Below are 21,604 nucleotides of genomic sequence, written 5' to 3' on the forward strand. Positions count from 1 at the left end.
CTTCTCTGCCCGGGCACTGGAGCCGCCTCTTGGGGGAGGCACACCTGGAGACACACACCCCGTTAACTACCAAGCTCCGGCCCGGGGCCCACACGCTTCCTTCTGTTACACAAGCCTCTCGCCGTGTGCGCTCCGTCTAGGCCTCCTCCTGTCACCTGCGGGTCTGAATGGGGAGGCTGGGCTTTGTGGGTACAAAGGTGACTCTCCCAGTATTACACTAAGTTTTGGGGCGCACAGCGCGGAATGCCAAATCTGAACAAATGGACAGAAATAGTGCTAATCTTGGCACAGATTTTTATGTAAGTGTCAATTATGACTCACACCCGTGGAGCCAAGGCGCAGCCTTGCGATGATGCGATTACTGTTGGGGAAGATGGGGAGAGCTGCAGCAGAACCACTCACTCGCGGAAACAAGTTCAGGGGTGCCTGGGGGGCTCTGCGGCTGAGCGTCTGCCTTGGGCTCAGGCCGTGATCCTGGAGTCCCGAGATCGAGTCCTGCATCGGGCTCCCTGCATGGAGCCTGTTTCTCCCTCTGCCTGTGTTTCTGCCCCCCACCCCCTCTCATAAAAAAATAAAATCTAAAAAAAAGAAGGAAAGAAAAGTTCAGGTCGCCACCTCTTCTAGTGCTGTATCTATGATAGCACCTTGCTAACTGAAGGGGAGAAGTCAAGCACCTGTTGGAGGCACACAGCTAGGACCTCTCAAGACAGGATCTGTGGCTTTATGGGAAACTGAGTTTGGACTATGGATTCGTTTTGGTCTAGATCTCTCATTCTCCACTCAAGCCCCAAAGCGATTTGCATTCAACTTAATTTCCCTGCGTGGATGTGTAGGTAAGGAGCCCCTTTTGCAAGCCTAAGGTCCTGGGATTATTGGTTGGAAGAGCAGCTAGTTGGTGTGTGTATGTGTTTTCCTTTAGGGTCAGAGCTCCTATTATCACCGCCTCGGGATACGGATGTCTGTCACCCTCAATAGAGCAACACAGCCTCCCAAGTGGGGTCACCTGTCCTAACAAATTACATCCTTCAGTCTGCTTTGATCGCAGCACGCTGCGTGCTCCTGGGTGCAGGACCAGTTCTGGGGGGCATTGTCACAAGCAGATCAGGTCGTACCAGGAAGCTGACACTGAAAGAGGGCCTTCCAGCTCTGGAAGGGTTTCTGCAGATACCATCTCGCCGGATCCTTGCTGCGACCCCGTGCGTGAGGCATGATGTAACTGAGGTTCTGTGTGCCCTGGATGGGGATGTGCTTGAGCCTCCACTCCTCCCTCAGTGCCCTGACACCAGCCGGGGTTTCCTTATCAGCATCCTCTGTCTGGTGTCAGACGGGAGATCACATAGTCAGATATTCTTACAGCCCCTCTTTAGGTCGATAGTGTTGATGTTGAAAAATCCTTTTGGGGGGTGCGCCTGGATGGCTCAGTTGGTTAAGCATCTGACTTCGGTTTGGGTCGTGGTCTTGAGGTCCTGGGACTGAGCCCCACATGGGGCTCCCCACTCAGCGGGGAGTCTGCTTCAGCCTCTGCCCCTCCCCTGTTCATTCTTTCTCTCTCTCTCTCTTTCTCTTAAATAAATAAACTCTTTAAAAAAAAATCCTTGTAGGGATCATGAAATTAAAGCTCTCCAGGGAAGGAAGGAGAAGTAGTAGGTCATTTTGGGGTTATCTTCCTAGTTCTCGTTTGTATTAAATAGTGTGTGTGTGTGTGTGTGTGTGTGTGTGTGTGTGTGTGTTTCATGGTATAAAAATGTATATAGCTTCAAATGGGATTATGAGAGAGAGGCTTTATTTAACAACAACAGAATGTCACAGCTACGATGAATTTCTTGCCCTAAAATTCACAAAAGCTGCAAAGCAAAGACTCTTTTCTTCCTCTGACACTGTGCACAAATATCAACTTCAAGACTCAAAAAAACAGATTTTGAAGAGATCCTCTAGTTTCTGAAACAAATGCAGGGAGCAGTCTTTTCTAATTTTTTCTTACTTCAACTAGTATTAAGCAGATGACCCAAATTCTGGAAGACTCATGGACCAGGAAACACCAGCAATATTAGGATTTTCCTAGGTTTCTTTTTAAACTGATCTAAGGCCTCCACCACTGATTCCAAGAGACACCAGCAGGAAGGTGGGGATGGGGTTGAGGCACAAAATGTTCTGCAGTTCGCAGAAGGGCTCATCTTCACTGAGAAGCAGACTCTTAACAGGAAGAAATAATAATTAAAACAAGAACAACCCAAACAATACCAGGCTATTTCCCTGACTTGCAACCTGGAAATGAAAAAAATTTGGAATCTTTCTTGTTAGAAGACAAAAACAAAAACACCTCGTGAGAAAACCATTTTAAGAACGGTTATTGGACTTGCTCCTTGGTAGTATCTGCAGTGTAGATCCTGCTCCCTGGTAGTATCTGCAGTGTAGATCCTGCTCCGTGGTAGTATCTGCAGTGTAGATCCTGCTCCTTGGTAGTATCTGCAGTGTAGATCCTGCTCCTTGGTAGTATCTGCAGTGTAGATCCTGCTCCTTGGTAGTATCTGCAGTGTAGATCCTGCTCCTTGGTAGTATCTGCAGTGTTCTTAATGTGCGTGATCTCATGGATTCTCAGAAAAACACCAGGAGGTGGGCACGTCTGAAAGCTCCCAGGGTTCAGATGAGGGAATTCAGGCTCAGCGAACATCTGTGACTGCGAGGGCTGCCCCGCGAGTGGGGTTTCCTGGTTCTCGAGCCTGTCCTGCTGCCCCCAGAGAGCATGGTGCCCGGCCGCGCACAAAGTGCAGGAGCACGGAGTGACACGACACGGGGGATGGGAGCCCTCGTGGTGGCACCCGAGTAGGAAGGAGGAGGGATTCATCTGCTAAAGGAGGGACTGAAGCTGGATCGTGCTCACCAAGGGATTTGAAAGTGACATTGTCTACTTCCCTGGGCAGCCGTGAGTGACGTTTTCAAAATTCCTTGGACTCCTTGGCCCGGGAATATTGGCGAATAGACCCATAGCTGCATTTTATCAGCAGGAAGAAGGGAGACTGGCCCTTTAGCAATGTTTGGAGTGTTTACAGTTCTTTTCTAAAGCATGTTTTCATTTAAAGTAATGGGCAATTTGGGAGGAAAAAAAAAAGTATGGGAAGTGGTGTGTAATTTAGTTACACCCAAGAATTTATTTTACGGCGAGTCTCATTTCTCTTTCACCGAAGTATACACAATTAGAGGTCTGCTTGCTGTGGAAGTACTTGTATAATTGAGTAAACAGGGATAAAAAAAAATATAGGGGATGCTAGGCTAACCTTTTTTCCAGTCTTATTAAATTGCTGGTTCTCTACATGAACTACTTTAAATAGTGGTTTACAGATCTATTCTCTAGGAGGAATGGTGTTTTTTCTTCTTTTATGTATAAGTTGAAATGTCGGTGTCTCTAATAAAAATTTTAAGGGAAAAGGCTTTCTGACAACTTCCTGTTTTCACCTCACCGCTAGAAGACCGTGTAGGGCACACTTGGATCGTGTCTTCACATGCCAAATGGAGCACCGTTGTCAAGCAGGGCTTGGTCAGGCGTTAAGGGAGGAGCAAAGTTCCCATTCTGATTTCCTCTCATTCAAAGTTAATGTTGGCCATAAGTCACATCTGACTCGAGCCATACCGAGGTGAGTTATTTGGCCTTTACCTCTTTGCTTTCTTATTCTTTATAAAAATGGAGGTGAAATGGCAAAGCTTAGCTTCAGCTGCTGGGAACCCAAAGCACGTTGGCTTGTCTCGAGCCCTCTGTTAGGTGCTTTTGAGAACTCGCCTTATGAGTTACTCTCAGCAAAATGGAAAATCAGGTTAACTATTAGAATTACACCTATTATATATGTGTTCATGTGTTTTCCAGGGAGAAAAATGTTGTCCAGAGGAGTCATCCTTTGTCCCTCCCACCATCTTTCTTTAAAAAGGAAGGAAGACTAGGAGGAGGCAGGTGGGATGAAGTGAGTAAGTGGAGGGTTCAAAGGACTCCTTGACAACTCCTCCCTGATCCCTCTGCCTTCTGAGCTCTTCGCCTATCACTGGAGAACCCCCAATACCTTCTCTGCATTCTTTTTTTTTCCTTCTCTGCATTCTGAAGCACTTCTTGATTATCGCCATGACAGATGCAACAAACGGCTTCCCAAGGACCACCCCTAAATCTAAAGTCTAGCTCCAACCTTGCCCTACATCTTTCATTTTCTTGATTCCCCAAACTGAATGTCCGTGTCCAACTCCCTGAGGTTCTAGAAGGTACAAACTGGATGGGGAGTGGAAAAGGGTTAGCTGGTGACTGTGGGACATACAGCAAGGAGGAACGAACGACGACATCCAGGTTGGAGCTGTGAATCAGAGGCAGGTCAAAAAACGTGTTCTTCCCACTAGAAACAATGTGTAGACCTGAGTCGATGGGGAATGAGATCTTGCCGGAACACTGATTTGAGTTGAGTGAAATCCATTTTGGATTTCTGACCTCCAGAACTGTGAGATCATCAATTCGTGGCATTTTTATCCACCATATTTGTGGTCATCTGTTAGAGCAGCAACAGGGAATTAACACAAGCTCTTACTATATGCTAGGAATGGTTCTGGATGCTGGGAACGTAACAGTGAGCAAACAGTTTTGACTCACGGAGTGTATGAAGTATTTGAGCATGTGCTAAAACACAAGGTTGTAAATGATTTTTATCATGGAAGCTTTCATTCAGACAAAATCTCATATGGAAGCCCAATATTGCCAACAGAGAAGAATGGAGCTCCTGTGGGTGGAGATGGAATAGGTGATTCCAGAACCTTTCCAGGGCCAGCCCCCTGCCCTCTTCCCTAACCCTCACTGGCAGACACTCTTAGGTGCCTACTCAACAGCCCACCTTCCTGCAGGCAGAGCCACCTCCGTCTTGGAGGTGGCTGAAGATGCCAGACCCTTGCTTTTCCACTCTGCATTATAGGCATAGGCCTGTGACCAAATCTGGGCTAACAGGATGTGAAAGACAAGGAAAGGACAGATTTCCTCCCTACTAAAAAGAGAGAGGGACCAACATGGGGATCAGCCTCACTCATCCATTCTATTTTTGCAAACGGTAATGTGAGGACAAGATGTTTGGAGCGGCCCTTGCCACCTTGAGACTTGAAAGGAGGCAATGCTCACACACCAGGAAGGGCAGATGGGGAAGGGGGAACAGCCTGGCCCCATGTGACTACTGCTGGTCCAACCCTGGAATTATCCACCTCTAGGCTGAGGTGAAGGGAGAAAACAACATTCTAAATTGTTAAAACCAGTTTCAGTTAGGTTACTAGCCGGTGCAAGCAACTCACTGAATCCTACCACAGTTGCAAAACCCTTTCTTGAATAAATAATGGCTCCAGTATATAGAATTTCATATTTTTTTTAGCTCATACTTGAAGGCACTTACTAGTATTCCAGCAAATGAATTATTAAAGGTTAAGAGTATTTGGAATCCAAACCTAAAATCAGTGTGTTGTGAGAGCTCTCGGAGGACTAGAGTTGAGTTTTCTAAGAATCTGGCTGCTGTACAAGGGCCCTGGAATGGTGCTCCCACAGAGTGTGGCACGTGCTAAAACTGGCAATCCTAAGAGTTTTCAGGAAGGATGCTTTCTTGCTGTTCTTATTTTTCATTATAAACTATGATCACTTTATCTTCATTATTACTGATTTAATTTGCTGTGGTTATTTCACTTAATGCTCACCTGTGTGGTGATACTTATTTGCACTGACGGTCTCTGGGGATAGACTATTAGATGTACAAGTTTGACAGTTCACAGAGGAGCCTCTGGGCCACTCCAGCGTCAGAAGGTAAGTCTCTCCACACCCCACTGAGCTGGTGCAATGAGGGTTGGCGCTGTCCTAGTCATTTTTGGGGGTTGGGGGGGAAAGTGTTAACAGGTGAAGTAAGCAGGCAGCTGAGAGAATTAAAAAAAAGGCATTTCAGGTCATTCTAAGCCCTGAAACTATTTCTATCACTTATTATATTGGCCATCACAATAACAACTACATTTATTGGGTATCATCTCACTTAATTTGTTCACTAGCAGCCTACTGAAGGAGATGCTATCATCCCCATTACACGTATTTAAGGCTCTGTGTTAGGGATTATGGAAATCTGCCTGAGTATCGGAGCTAAAGAATGTGTGCGAGCTGGGATTCGAATTCAGGTCTGTTTGATTCCAAAACCTGAGCATCGACTTAAAAAAACATAGCTTGAAAATCTGCCATTAAATACGAAAATTCAAAATCATGAGAAGTTATGGGGATTGGATTGTGTTTGTATCCACGAGGTGGTTCTTGCTGCTGCAAACCCAAGAACCATTTTTGAATTACCACATAGGGACTAAGACATTTGTCAAGTAATTATTTTGTGTTGAGAATAATTTTTGCCTATGCGCATTGACCCTACAAAAAGAGTTGAATTAAATTTCCAGTCCTGTGCTTCAAATATGCGTTGCCTTCTTTCTCTTGTATGCAGCTGGTGCTCAAGGGTTGCTGGCAGAGGGAAGGATCATTTGCTGAGCTCCTTCCAAGCACTACAACCACTGCTTTCACAGACATCTCATTATTCTCATGCAAACTCCAGGAGGGAGGTTTTATAGTCGCCCGCTTATAAGAATATGAAGAGCTCTGAATGTTTTATGGTTTTACCTGCTGGAAAGGGGGGGGCTGGGGGGGAAGGCACACTGGTGGTTAGAAAAAAAGGCTTGATGTTTGTCCTTTTCTGCACTATTGTCTCAAATAGTCTGTAAGAGATTAATGGCGACTCTGGCCTGAAATTTTCACTCTTCTTTGCATTCATGCCTCTTGCAAGGTCACTTTATAGATGTCTTCATCAAGAGGTGGCTTTTCTCCCACCTTTGAAGCTGGGTCAGTTTCATGGCTTGCTTTAGCCATGGGAATGAGGAGGAGGAAACGGGATGTCAGCTCTCAGGTTATGCTTCAAGGAGCTTGCAAGCTGCCATGGCCTCCCTTGGTCCCCTGCTACTGCCATGAGGACAAACCCAGGCCAGCCGCTTAAGGATGAGACACCATGTGGAGCAGAGTTCCACTCATCCCTGCGAGGCCTTCCTACACTGACCAGGCTCTGGCCGACTCAGCAGCTGAGTCAGACCCAGGCAGAGTTGGGCCAAAGAAACAGAACCAGAAAGATCTACCTCTATCTACATATCTCTATCTCTAGGAGAGATTCATTGCAAGGAATTGGCTTACAGGAGCGTGGGGGCTGGTTGGGCAAGTCCGAAATCCATAAGGTAGACTGGCAGGCTAGAAACCCTAGGACCGGAGGTAACACTGCAGACCACAGGCAGGATTTCTTCTTCCTCTGGGAAACCTCAGTTTTGTTCTCCAGGCCCTTGAGCTGATTGGATGAGTCCCTCCGTGTTATCCAGGATTATCTCACTGTTGGTGGGAATGTAAACTGGTGCAACCACTATAGAAAAAGCGGTGTAGAGGTTTTCAAAAAAATTAAAAATAGAACTCTTCTATGGCCTAGCAATTCCACTTAGGGGTACTCCTGCAGAGCAAAAGGAACTACCGTCTCACGAAGATACCCACACTCCCACATTCACTGCAGGATGTTCACGATAGCCCAGGTGTGGAGAGACCTAAGTGTCCACTGACAGATGAATGGATAAAGAAAATGTCACACACAGGCACACTGGAATATTATCTCACCATAAGAAAGGGAAACCCTGGGACGCCTGGGTGGCTCAGTGTGGTTAAGCGTCTGCCTTCAGCTCAGGTCCTGGGATCGAGTCCCACATCGGGCTCCCTGCATGGAGCCTGCTTCTCCCTCCTCCTGTGTCTCTGCCTCTCTCTGTGTCTCTCATGAATAAATAAATAAAATCTTTAAAAAAAGGGAGGAACTCCTGCTATTTGCAATAACATGGGTGGACCTTCAGGGCTTTATGCTAAGCGAAATAAATCAGACGGAGAAACATAAATACTATATGACATCACTTATATGTGGAATCTAAAATTTTAAAAAATCCAAACACATAGATACAGAGAGCAGATTGGTGGTTGACAGAGGCAGGGGGTGGGGGCCGGGCACAGGGGGTGAAGGCAGCCAAGGGTACACACTTCCAGTTCTAAGATAAATAAGTCCTAGGGATGTGATGTAGGGCATGGTAACTATAGTCAACAATACTGAATTGTATCTTTACCAGAGGCTGAGAGAGAAAATCTTAAAAGTTATCAGGCACATGTAGTATCTGTAACTGTGTGGGGATAGATGTCAGCTAGACTTATTGTGGTGATCATTCTGCAATATATACACATATTGAACTGTTATTTTGTACACCTCCAATGAGTACAGAGTTACATGTCAATCATCTCTCAATAAAAAAAAAAAAGATATTTTTGGGACACCTGGGTGGCTCTGTGGTTGAGCATCCGCCTTTGCCCTGGATGTGGCCCCAGAATTCCGAGATTGAGCCCCACGTCGGGCTCCTGCAGGGAGCCTGCTTCTCCCTCTGCCTGTGTCTCTGCCTCTCTCTGTGTGTTTCATGAATAAAGAAATCAAATCTTAAAAAAAAAATAAATAAAATTTAAAAAGATATTCTCCTTGACTTGAGGGCAACTGACTGTGGATGTTAACCCTATTATCTACAATATACTTTCACAGCAACACCAGGATTGGTTTAAGTTAACTGGGACCCATAGCGTAGCCAAGGTAATACGCAAAAGGGACGTTAGCCTGTGGGGGTGTGAGTGAGCCCAGCTTCTCTCAGTGGACCTGCTTAGCCAAGCCCAGGATCTCAAGAGAAATAATAAGTCGATGTGGTTCTAAGCCACTAAGTTCTTTTTTTTTTTTTTAAAGATTTTATTTATTTATTCATGAGAGACACAGAGAGAGGCAGAGACACAGCAGAGGGTGAAGCAGGCTCCCTGCAGGGAGCCCCACTGGGGGCTCGATCCCAGGACCCCAGGATCACGCCCTGAGCCAAAGCCAGATACTCAACCACTGAGCACCCCCAGGCGCCCCTTAAGCCACTGAGTTCTACACAGTTTTGCTGCAATAGTTACCTGATACCCAGCACCTCTTATCCTGAAACAATATTTGAAAATCCTTTCCCCCAGGGACTGCCCTTTCCCTCTTGGCTGTCTCCTATAATTTTGCCAAGACCATGCTGTCTTAGCTAACGGGCTGTTTCCTAGCATGACCTAGCTGTGCGCCTCCTGCAATACGTTGTACTCAAAGGCCAGCCTTTCTCTTTTCTTTTTTTAATCTCCTCTTTGTTTTAAAATCTTAGGACAACATTCCCCGGGAGGTAGAAGAGAATTACTTTACTATCTTTTGAAGAGCCTTTGGCAAAGAATATTTGGGGAATATTTAAAAGGCACGATGACATCATATGGGAAAGACACACATTCAACCCACTACCAAGAAACACACAGATGCAGCAACCAAGGAAACCAGCCTGCTCTTTTCTACTCCTCAAAGTCTCCATACAGAATGCCATGCAGAAAAAGAGGAACGACTGCCAAAAGCAGAAATAAAAGAAGCTCAGGAAAGACGAACCTAGATGAGAAGTGAACTCTTAAAAGCTGGGACATTCTCGATGGAGGGCTGGACTCCTGCTTCTGAGAGAAGGAGCCCTTTCCCTGCTGCTGGAATCTGGAGGCAGCCTGCCTCTGAGGCATGGCTTCACGCACAGTTGTGCAGTTGTGCACTGTGCAAATCGTCTTGGTTGGGGAGCTGAGTAGAAACTGAATCTACTCACCAACCTGTGTGTCCCTAAGGATGTGTGTGCCTAGAGGAGGCTCTTTTTTTTCTATTTGCACAAAGGCCATCCATGGGCTAGTAGTTGCTTGCCTTGAGGGGAAGCTTGATCATTTTTTTCTCCATTACATATTCAGAATAGAAAAAAAAAAGACAGAGTTACAGGGGGAAAAGGAAATGAGAGTTTTGTGGTTCTTGCAAATGCCACCTTCCATGCTAGCAATCCGATTTCCCTCAGCTCCTCCCCCCGAGCTACTCATCCAAGTCAACATACACTCTGCTTCTAAGTCTGGCACTTGTTGCGCCAACTTGGCCTTGGCCTGGTCCTCCAGCCCCACTGACACAATCCCAGGAACCACCACTCCCTTCCTCTTTCACAATGCTGCCGTTTGGAGAAATGGATGAGGTCTGAAGAGAAAAGGCAGGGTATTTTTTTTTAATTTTTATTTATTTATGATAGTCAGAGAGAGAGAGAGAGAGAGAGAGAGAGAGAGAGAGAGGGGGCAGAGGCACAGGCAGAGGGAGAAGCAGGCTCCATGCACCGGGAGCCTGACGTGGGATTCGATCCCGGGTCTCCAGGATCAGACCCTGGACTGAAGGCGGCGCTAAACCACTGAGCCACCCGGGCTGCCCTAAAATTAAAGAATTAGACATGGTCCCTGAGCTCCTGAGATTTGCGTCTACTTGGAAAGACCGATATTAATTGAATAATCGCATAAGTAAATGTATATTAAATATGAATGTATATAAAATACAAGATTCCGGGAGCTCTGTTGTGGATCAGGGTTGGAGAATGGGCCCTAAGTTGGCCAAATGGGGGAAGGGAGGGGAAGGGAGGTGGGGAGAGAGAACCTGTCTCAGGAAGAGCCCTCAGCTGATGCAAAGGCCCAAAGGGGGAGCAGCCTGTGCCCCAGCCAGTGAGGCTGGGTGAAGACAGCCAGGGGGGCTGGTGGCAAGGCCCCAGGGAGTCCCAGAGAGAGTTCAGGTTTTATCTCGTGAGCAAGGAGAGGAAAGGCATTGAAAGCTGTACACTGGAAAGTGACAAGATTACTTCAGCATTTTTTATAAAGATCACTCTGTCCCAAGAGGGAAGAACGGTGGCCCCCCGAGAGTGGGGGCCAAGAGAGAATGAGACTGTTGAAAGTATTTCATCAACAGCCAATTGGTGTGTGTTAGATGTTATAATTATTGTATTCTTTGTTTCTTAGTATTATCAAAGCAAGGGTAATTTTTCATGTCTTCAGAAAAGTCCCATCTCTTACGTAAGGCCATAAAATAAATCTGGGTTCAGACCTGGTGCTAGAACCCACCCATGATTCCCACCTACTCTTCCAATATAGGCCCTACTCTATGACCCTTAAAAACAGAAATCTATCCCAGCGGCCTTTGGTGGAAGCTGGATGTGAGCAAATGTCACCACAGAACATCCAGAGGTGAAATCTGAGGCTCATGTGTTGCTAACCACGGATGACAGCAAGCCTGGCATCTAGCTTGGCGTGGAGGGGTGAACAGGACGTGCTGGTGGGAAGGCAAAGCAAAAAATGCAGTCTTAGGAAAGCCTTGGGGAAAATAATACCACACATATTACTTTCCTTTTTTTCCTTTTTTTTTTAAAGAATGCTGAGCTCAAGAGCAACTACAGTACATTGGTTTTTTTCTTTTTTCTCCCCTTAATTGAGCAGTTGCCATGGCAACTCAAGAACAGACTACTCATTGCCTTCAATGAATTGCAGATACACATTTTTCATCTACTGAAAGTTGCAGCGAGCTTTAAAAAAAATAAAAAAAGGTAATGTGGAGCTGTCGCTCTTTCTTCCTGGCCTGCTATCAGTATTCTCTCTCCACAGGACCTGGAGTGGGAGCCTCTTCGCTTTCATGAATGAGAAAACTATGTCACGGGGAGGGAGGATTTAGAAATTTCACACGAATTCAGGCTTGCCAGCCCAGTCAACCCTCAAACATCGATCATCACGGTGTGTGTAGAGTGGGGGGGGGGCAAACAGAAGAGGCGGCTCCCTCTTTCCAGGAGCACACTGCAAAACAAGCTTCCCCACTTCTTGGCAAAGAGCTCCCAGGCCCAATTTTCACAGCTGAGACCCAGAATTGGATGAAAGGTCCTGCAGATCCTCCCTCCCTCGACCTAGATCTCATTCCCTTTGCTTCTGCTCTGACCCCAGCCCCTCATCTCTCTTTGCCTGAATTATTAAAACACCCTCCTAATAGCCTGTCTGCAAACAGTCTCTCCACTTAGTCCCTATTTCCTCTCAGTCCATAGAATATTTCTAAAATGCAGATCTGATGGTGTGTCTTCCTGGTCCAAGGATGACAAGGAGTTTGGACCACTGCAGCCCTGAAAAAGCCCCCTCCTGGCCAAGGCCAGCCCTCCAGCGTTCCCGCCTGTTCCCACAAGCCCCCCCAGGCTGGCCCCCCATGTGCACTGCCTTTCCCAGCCTCTATATTCAGCCCATAATCTTTCCTTCAGCGACCTGCTTAGCTCCCTAGACTCCTCTTATTAAAAGACCTGTTTTAAGGTAGGACTCAAGGGTCTCCCTCCCACCCCCCGCACCCAGAATCCTCTCCCTCTGCAGTGTGCTCACTGCACGCTGGGTCTCTGGTGGTGCCCACCGCTTCACACTCCGGCCTGTGCTCCAGTTGGTGGTGGATCGTGTTCATCTCTTCATCTTCCACCGTGCTTGCAGCCTAGGAGACGCAGCAGGTGACGCCCGCCTCACCAACCCGTAACACTTGGAGAATTTCTCAACATAGTCAGCATCTGTTGCACTCACTACCCAGCACCCATCCCGCCCCTAGAATGTACTGGTGGCCAAAGGGGATCGGATCAGGACTGCACCTACACGGAGCTCCGACAATCAGTATCCTTTACTGGGAATGTACGCTGAGGAACAGTGGCCTCTCTGTTGGCTGGCCCAGTTGGTGAACACTCTACCGCCATGTAAAGGAGACCAGCAGAAGATGCAGACAGGGGTACAGACATAAAATGAAGGGAGCTTCTTTTAAAAAAAATTTTTTTTTAAAGATTTTATTTATTTTTTCATGAAAGACACAGAGAGAGAGAGAGAGGCAGAGACACAGGCAGGCTCCATGCAGGGAGCCCGACATGGGACTCGATCCCAGGTCTCCAGCATCAGGCCCTGGGCTGAAGGCGGCGCTAAACCACTGTGCCACCCAGGCTGCCCGAGATTCCTTTATTTATTTATTTTTTTAATTTAAATTTAAATTTCTAAAAAGATTTTATTTATCTATTAATAAGAGACACATATTGAGAGAGAGGCAGAGACACAGGCAGAGGGAGAAGCGGGCTCCCTGCAGGGAGCCCGATGTGGGACTTGATCCTGGGACTCCAGGATCACACCCTTGGCTGAAGGCAGACGCTCGACTGCTGAGCCCCCCAGGAGATTCCTAATACTCTATCAGCTCCTAGTTCTGCAGTGTTCCTAATGGTCAGGTACATTCTTCCTTGGATTTGTGAGAGGTCCCCAAAGTTTAAGAAGCAATTTCCCTTTTCGTGGAAGCTAGATTAAACAGGTTCCTGTGACTTGCAACCACACAATCTTTAAGTAAGACACACAGTGAGGCTTTGTTTTTGTAACATGCTTGTCTTTCCCAAGAGACTGAGATCTCTGAAGGCAAGCACTAAGTGAATCTTAATTAAGTTTTGTCACCCCAGAATCTGGCATCTTGCCTGACATTTAGTACACAGTTATTCAATATGTAGTTGTTGAATTGACATATTGACATTTTCTTGCCTCAGAGGAGATGATGGATGAAACTCCAAAAGCACTAAACCAATGTGAACCTCACTTATTATTATCAGACTCGCTGTGTTGAGCTCTGTTCCCTTACTGTCCAGAGGAAAAAGGGGACTGTTTGGGGACTTCTCAATTATTATTTAAAAGTTAGGTAGAAAGAGGGAGTGCTAGTTATTGGGCCCCCTCAATGCTCAACAGGTAGTCTTTAAACAGGTAGTCTTTACACATCAGGAGCAAAGAAGGTTCCTCCCTCCAATATTCTCCTATAACTTATTTGAAATGCTTCACTAATCCATACCCAACTAATCCATATTTATCACAATCCTATTAGGATCTGAATTCTTTGCGTGCCATAGAAACAAGATTTGATACTAAACTGCAAGTAAGACAGCAGGACCACAATTAGATTAGTCAAAATAATACATTTTTTAAGATAACCTTAAGCATTGCAGAGCTTTTAGTTTGCTGAAAATTGATACAAATTACTTTTCTCCATTAAAACAGAGTTCAGGTTATCAATAATAATCTTCCTAGCCTATCTGAAGAATACTTTCAACAAACCCAGTTTTATTATTTTAAGGCATAGAGAAAAATGCCACTTATTTATTGAATATGATTCTGAAATTCAGACTAGTCAAATCTGCAAAATTCCCAAATTATTGTGCTTTTTCTGCTTTTCTGCAGCTATTTAAAATATGGTGAGGAAGCATATTTATTAATATTGAAAGAAACTAACAACACATTATTGTTAATAGGTAACTAAATAGTAGGTATACTGTGATCCCTGTTTTCATAAATATGTATATATGTTCATGCAAAAATTTATAATAAAAATTAAAGTATTAACATGTTAAACACCTTAAATTTGAATGTATGTTTACAGGTGCTTTTCCTTTTAAATATCTATATTTTATAACTTCTATGAAATAAACAAGTATTGCTCAAGAATTTTTTTAAACAGAAACTTCAGGACTCATATATAACTCATCCATTCATTTGTCTGTCTGTCCATCTGTCCATCCACCCATCCAGTTATTCAGCAATTATTTGTTAAGCACCTACAATGGGCCAGACCAAGGCAGTGAAAGGGATCCTTGGCTTGTTCATTTTCTTGTGCTAAAGCTGTAATGGTAAAGTTTATGATGTGGGTCATACAGACCATTCGCTTTCTTGTCCTTATGAATAGCATAAGAGCTTGTGGGCCTTGGAAAAGCAGAAAATAGTCTTAGAAAGTAGAGAGTTAGAAATGCTTTTCCAAAGACTACTGTTTGTCCCCCTATAAAGAAAACTTTCTATTAATCAAATAATGTTTCTAGAATATTTTGATGGCCTCTCTGGATCATTTTAAACCAAGCTGAAATGTAGAGCAATTTTAAGATGGGCAATTTAATTTACAGATAACACTGGGTATTTTCTTTCTTTCTTTCTTTCTTTCTTTCTTTCTTTCTTTCTTTCTTTCTTTCTTCTTCTTTCTTTCTTTCTTTCTTTCTTTCTTTCTTTCTTTCTTTCTTTAAGATTTTATTCATGAGAGACACACTGAGAGAAGCAGAGATACAGGCAGAGGGAGAAGCAGGCTCCATGCAGGGAGCCTGATGTGGGACTCGATCCCGGGACTCCAGGATCATGCCCTGGGCTGAAGGTGGTGCTAAACCACTGGGCCACCGGGGCTGCCCAACAAATTCTAATCTTTATCTGAGTTTGGCAACAAATCCGTGTTGAAAGGGCAGAGTGGGTCTATGTATACAAATATTCATTCTTTGACTTGCTTTGTATATTTCTTGTGACATTTGCTACTATTTTTAAATGCTTCTCATTGGATTCCTCTTTTGAAATGTAACTAGCGATGATATAATCCCTTGTCTACACCTTTGGTTATTTTGTCTGTACAGTGACCCATTCTATAAGGTCTTTTTTAAAAATCAGGGTTAATCAGTTTATCAGCATGCATTGGACACAGTCACTACATTTGAAAATGTTCTTCGTTTTTGTCTTAATGATTCTTTTACTAATGAAATTTATATTCTTGGTCAAGATCTAGAATTCTGTCATAATTCTGAGATATGAGATGTCCCTTAAGCCTAAAGTGATCACTCTGCTGATAGTAAGCACATAAAATTTAGAGCCTGCACGGATTTCTTTAAATGTCAGTGTTTTCTCTTGGTACTTGGACCAGATGAAAGATTGTTAAGTTCTATGTCTTTGTTTATTTATTTTTAAAGACTTATTTATTTATGATAGACATAGAGAGAGAGAGAGGCAGAGACATAGGAGGAGGGAGAAGCAGGCTCCATGTCAGGAGCCCGACGTGGGACTCGATCCCGGGACTCCAGGATCACACCCTGGGCCAAAGTCAGACGCTAAACCACTGAGCCATCCAGGGATCCCCAAGCTCTATGTCTTTAAAATAGTATAAAATGTATTTTAATGATTCAGAAGTCACAGATATTTAATAATAATTAAATAATTGTTCTAGTCCTAGTTCAAGATACTCGAGATAAATTTCCTTTTCCAATTGCTTCCATCAGTAATGATAATAACAATAGCTACCACTTATTAAGGCCCTACCTTATGCCAAATACTATGCTAGCTTGTGGGGATGTAGAGGTGAACAAGACAATGCTCAACAGGTAGCCTTTAAATCTGTAGTTCTCCAAGTGTGGTCGCTGGACCAGAAGCATCACCATTACCTGGGAACTTGTAAGAAATGCAGATTCTCAGACTTTCCCTCAGACCTACTAAATCAGAAACTGTAGGAGTGGGGCATGGCAACTGTGTTTTAACTAGTGCTCCAGATGATTCTCATTCTCCTTAAAGTGTGAGAGCCATTTGGTCAAATCAATGAAGAGAGACAGTTTCGGTGTCTGTCTCTGTGGCTCATCCAGGCTCCTGGGGTGGTGGGGGCCACTCAGGAATCAATAGGCAATGACATACTCCCAAACTTGCCGTGACAGGGCAAGGATAGGATACTTGGAGAACTTTTACTGGCTAGAGAAGCAAGCAGAAGTCTAACCATTTATGAACTTGACATCCATGAAAGGAGTTCGAAATTAATCTTGAGAATAGTGAGATGCATTAAGAAGTTTTTAAGGACAGTGATAAAATTAGATCAGTTTTGATAAGATGACTTGGGTTCTTTGGAGAAAAGAGATAGGGTAAGTGTTAAAGACAAAGGACCTAGGTCCTGGGACCCAGAAAAGAGGCCAGAGGCTGAAAATGAGATGGGACATCTGGACTACTAAGTCCCCTCTCAGTGAGTAAACTAACAGCCAGGATCCTGTTCCCTGGCAAGACACCAGTAGTTACTTGTTTGGAAAACGATAGCAAAATTTCCATATTCTGGCATTGGAGGTCCACAGAAAAATGCCCAGTCCTTGCCTCTAATAGGTAATGTTCCAAACTCCTACCCCAAATCAACCATGTCCTAATCCTCAGATCCCACCCATGGTAAACGGGATTTTGCAGAGGTGATTACGTTTAGACATCTCGGGATAGGGAGATTTTCCTGATGAACAGGTGAGGGTGGGGCCTTGTAATCACAAGAATTCTTAGAGGTTGGAGGTCAGAGTCAGAATGCGAGGCACAAAAAGCAGTAGTCAGAGCGAGGGAGGACACAGGGGACTGGATGGCCAGGAAGAGGCCAGCTCCTGGCCTTGAGGATGCGTGAAGGGACCACAAGCTAAGGAATGTGGGCAGCTTCTAGAAGCCAGAAAAGCAAGGAAACAGATTCTCCCCTAGAGCCTCTCCCAGAGAAGGAAGGCAGCTCTGCTGATGTCTTAAGGACTTTTAACCTCTAGAACTTAAGATGATAAGTTTGTGCTGTTTTAACTAAGTTTGTAGTAATTTTTTACAGCAGCAACAGGAAACTAATACATTGCCTCATTATGCTAGCCTGCCTCATGCTTTTTTTTTTTTAGATTTATTTATTTGTTTTAGAGACAGAGCATGTGTGTGTGCATGTGTGTGTAGTGTTGGGTGGGGGAGAGGGACAGAGAGAGAGAGAGAGAGAGAGAGAGAGAATCTTGAGCTGACTCCCCGCTGAGCATGGAGTGCAAGGCCACCCACTGGGCTCAATCTCCTGACCCTGAGTTCATGACCTGAGCTGAAATTGAGAGTCAGATGCTCAGCTCATTGAGCCACCCCGGCACCACCGGCCTCATTTTCATAGAAATCAATGCCAAGGATTTCAAAACTTAGGAGGAAACTTTTAAATATGAAAGAAAGAGGTACAAACAAATACATCCAAAGGAAATAAAAATAATGTAAGAAGCAAAGAGAATTCAGACACCAATCTAAATGTTATAGAACGCTATGAGATGATATTACGACCATAAAAGTAAGAAAGGAACGGTAGAGAAAACGAAAAAGCTCCTGAAAATTAGAAACATGAGAGCTGAAATCAATCAGTAGAACAGTTGGAAGGTGACGTTAAGGAATTTCTCAGAAAGCAGAACATACTAGAAAAGCTAAGAGGCAGAAAATGAGAGAAAAGAATGAGAAGTTCAATTTAGGAAATCTAACAGCTGAATCTAAAAAGCAGAAACAAATAGCAGAAGGTAGAAAAAGAGTAAAGAAAAACAAATAATAGAAACTGTCCCAGGGTTGGAGGGCCTGAGTCGCCGTATTGGAAGGTCACACACCAAATGCTCAGCTCTGGGAAGGACACGAAGATTCACACCAAGGCACATCACAGTGACACTTCAGAAAATGAGGCATAAATGGAGGATCCTTAAAATTTTTCCAGGGATCTGAGCACTGCGGGGAGGGCACGTGTCACAATAAGAGAGGATGAAAAATCAGAATGACAGCAGACTGCAATATGGCAAAGTAGAAGGCAGTGTGCTCGGAAGGGGTGCCTTCCAGATTTCGAGGAAAACTGCTCACCGCCCTTAGGTAAATCCTTGTGTTAACCCATCAGAAAATGAGGAAAGAATAACACCATTCAGTAAAGGAAGACTTAAAAATATTTCTCTTCCACCGACTATTTTTTAGGACACTACTCCAGGATGTGCTCTAGCAAAAGGAAGTGATACATTGAGAGGAAGATACGGAGGCAGCGGACTGGCCTTCGGGAACGCGGCCCAGGGCAGGGGCCAAGCAGCTCTTGGGACCAGGTGCCAACGATCCATCTCTGCTGGCCCAGAACTTAGGGGCCTCCAGCATGCGGGTCTTTGGGCTTTAAAAGCAGGACAGCTCTAGGCCAGCCGGGACACTTGGTCATCCTACTTGGCACGGTGGCTGCTGCGTGCTCCTTCATGTCGGTGCCTTTGCCTTGTTCTCTTTCTGACACACACGTTCCCTACTCGGTCACCTGCTCCTCGCCCTCCAAGCCCCGGTTTCAGTTTGGAGATGGAGAAGTACACCCATGTCCAGGTGGCTCTCTTCTCTGGCACCAGAATGCGGTCTTTTAACCTCTTTAGGAGTCTCTGTTGGGCAGCCCCGGTGGCGCAGCGGTTTAGCGCCACCTGCAGCTCAGGGCGTGATCCTGGAGACCCAGGATCGAATCCCACATCAGGCTCCCTGCATGGGGCCTGCTCCTCCCTCTGCCTGTGTCTCTGCCTCTCTCTCTCTCTAGCTGTGTCTCTATGAATAAATAAATAAAATCTTAAAAAAAAAAAGGAGTCTCTGTTGGAGCCAATGCTGAATGAGACCCCTCCCTGCATGGTTGTGTGGGGGGGCTACTTCTATTTTCCTGCAAGATCAGAGGGGAGAGTCTTCTCTTCACTGTTCTCTAAAGAACTGTTCAATCTCACACTTCCTTCCTCACTCACTGAGGAATTCTTTGCTGAGTTGGGGTCTTCCCCTGGTGCTTGTCTCCACCTGACAAATCCTGCCACTGTGGGGAAAGAACAATCTGGAACTTGAAAAATCCCAGGCACCTCAGTTACATTTACTCTGACTTAGGGTCACCATCATGGATTGGCATGTTTTCTTCAGATTTAAGCTAATCTGAGAAGATCCTGTTTTCTTACATCTAGTGCTTTTGATCTGCTCTCCTAGTTTTGCACACTTGATCCCTTTTAGCCATCAGCCTTCTTAGCTAAGGGCAGTGGCTCTCAGGCCAGCTGCACATTAGAATCACCTGAGAGTTTTTATTTTATTTATTTATTTATTTATTTATTTATTTATTTATTTATTTATTTATTATTATTTTTAAATAAATTTATTTTTTATTGGTGTTCAATTTGCCAACATATAGAATAACACCCAGTGCTCATCCCATCAAGTGCCCCCCTACAAGCACATGAGAAAATGCTCCGCAACACTTGCCATCAGGGAAATACCCGAGTTTTTTTTTAATAGTTACATAATTTTTTATTTTTATTTTTTTTGTTTTTATTTATTTATTTTTTTGTTTTTTTTTAGTTACATAATTTTTAAAAAGATTTTATTTATTTATTCATGAGAGTCACAGATAGAGAGAGAGAGAGAGAGAGAGAGAGAGGCAAAGACATAGGCAGAAGAAGCAGGCTCCATGCAGGAAGCCTGATGTGGGACTTGATCCCAGGACTCCAGGATCACACCCTGGGCCAAAGGCAGTCACTAAACCATTGAGCCACCCAGGGATTCCCCAAACCCAAGAGTTTTTAAAACATAGTTTTGCCCAGGTTTCTCTCTCAGATTAAAAAAAAAAATCAGAATCTTTGGGGCTGGGGCAGATTTACCAACTCACCAGGTGATTCTAACGTCCAGCAAGGGCAATGGCTACTGGATTCAGAGCACTGGTTTGGGATCAAAGAGGCTTGGTTCAAGTCCTACTCCAGCAACACACTAGGTATTTTACCTTGCAAAGTCACGTAACAGTCATGTAACACTCAGTCTCGGTTTCCTATCTCTGAAGTGGGCTTGATAATGCTGACCAGATGGGGTTAAGGTATGGATAAAATATGCAAAACACTTAACTTAAAGCCTGACTCCTACTGAGCGCTCAGCAAGAGGGAGCTGGTCATCACTGCTTGGACAGTAGAAAAAGCTTTCTACCGAAGAGCTAAAGAAAGGACATGATTAACCAACTTGTTCAAGATCTTTGTCCAGAGAAAAGATGAAACTTGAGATCTTAACCCTTCGTAAAGATTGTAGTCTGTAAATTAAATTCCTCAAAAGGAAAAAAAAAAGCTTGAGAAAGAACATCTCCATTTAAATAGTAGCCTAGACCTACTCAAGCAAGTGTGTAAAATTAATGTTGTTCAATTAGTTGTGTGCCAGATTGAATTAGTTAAAACTTGCCCCAGTGAAGAGCTGCAGGTACAACTGCTATTCATTCAACTTGACTTTGCCTGACAATGATTTTTTTTTCTTGGTGATAAATATTAATTTTTGCTTTTAGCAAATCTGTTAAATCCCTTTGGAAAACATAAAGTCAACAAGATAGCTACTGTCTGGTCTTCAGAATTTAAATACATTATTTGAATGCAGTCATCTTCAGAGTAAATAAAAGCTGATAAAAATAAAAGTGATTAAAATTTCTAGAAATAAAGCTAGCCGGATATGTGATGAAAAAGTAACCACATCTTATTTTCTGCTGTTGGTTCCTTTCACACACACACACACACACACACACAGTGATAAAGAGAGAGAGAGAATGCAAATGTCTAGCCTCTTAGGGCAGATGGAGCAATGCTGCACAAGGTGATCTGAAGAGAGGAGAGTGGACCAATACTGCCTTCCCCAACCAGGGGATTGGGATTACCCAGCACAGAGAGGGGCTTGGTAGTGTGTGGATGGACGAGAGCTGAGCCCCACTCTCATGCCAGTAGTTCTAGGAAACTCCGAGGCCTGTGGGAGAGTTTGGTAGGTGGATGGCTGGGTCTCCACTGCCTTGTGGTCCCAGCCAACCCAGCAGCATGGATTCTATGCGTGGAGCAGCCCACTTTTGAGTGGATCACAAAGCCTCAAACAATATGAACCTCATGGTGACTATAAATATTTGAAGACCAGAAACCCCTTCTTCAAACTTTTTGGACCGGGTAAGTCTTCCCAGACTCTAGTAAGACTCCAGAGGAGCAGAAGAAGGGGCTCCCTATGCCGTAACTGAGAATGGAACTTCCATTGCCTACAAGGATAGGGTGTTGGAAGCAAGCTGATTTAGAAAAACATAGTAGTGTTACATGGAGG

At 44.5% G+C, this 21,604-nt stretch overlaps 1 protein-coding gene and 1 long non-coding RNA gene across 2 annotated transcripts in view; one reads left to right on the plus strand and one right to left on the minus strand.

The window, feature by feature from the left end:
- Positions 1–21,604, minus strand: part of AK5 (adenylate kinase 5) — a 237,889-nt gene that overhangs the window by 65,543 nt on the left and 150,742 nt on the right.
- LOC118355017 (uncharacterized) lies at positions 2,552–10,502 on the plus strand. The gene is made up of 4 exons (XR_004816608.2): positions 2,552–2,923; positions 3,465–3,632; positions 3,860–3,953; positions 9,253–10,502. It is a non-coding gene; the product is annotated as an uncharacterized LOC118355017 (long non-coding RNA).

Source organism: Canis lupus, chromosome 6 (assembly GCF_003254725.2).
Source record: "Canis lupus dingo isolate Sandy chromosome 6, ASM325472v2, whole genome shotgun sequence".
In the NCBI taxonomy this organism is placed as follows: domain Eukaryota; kingdom Metazoa; phylum Chordata; class Mammalia; order Carnivora; family Canidae; genus Canis; species Canis lupus.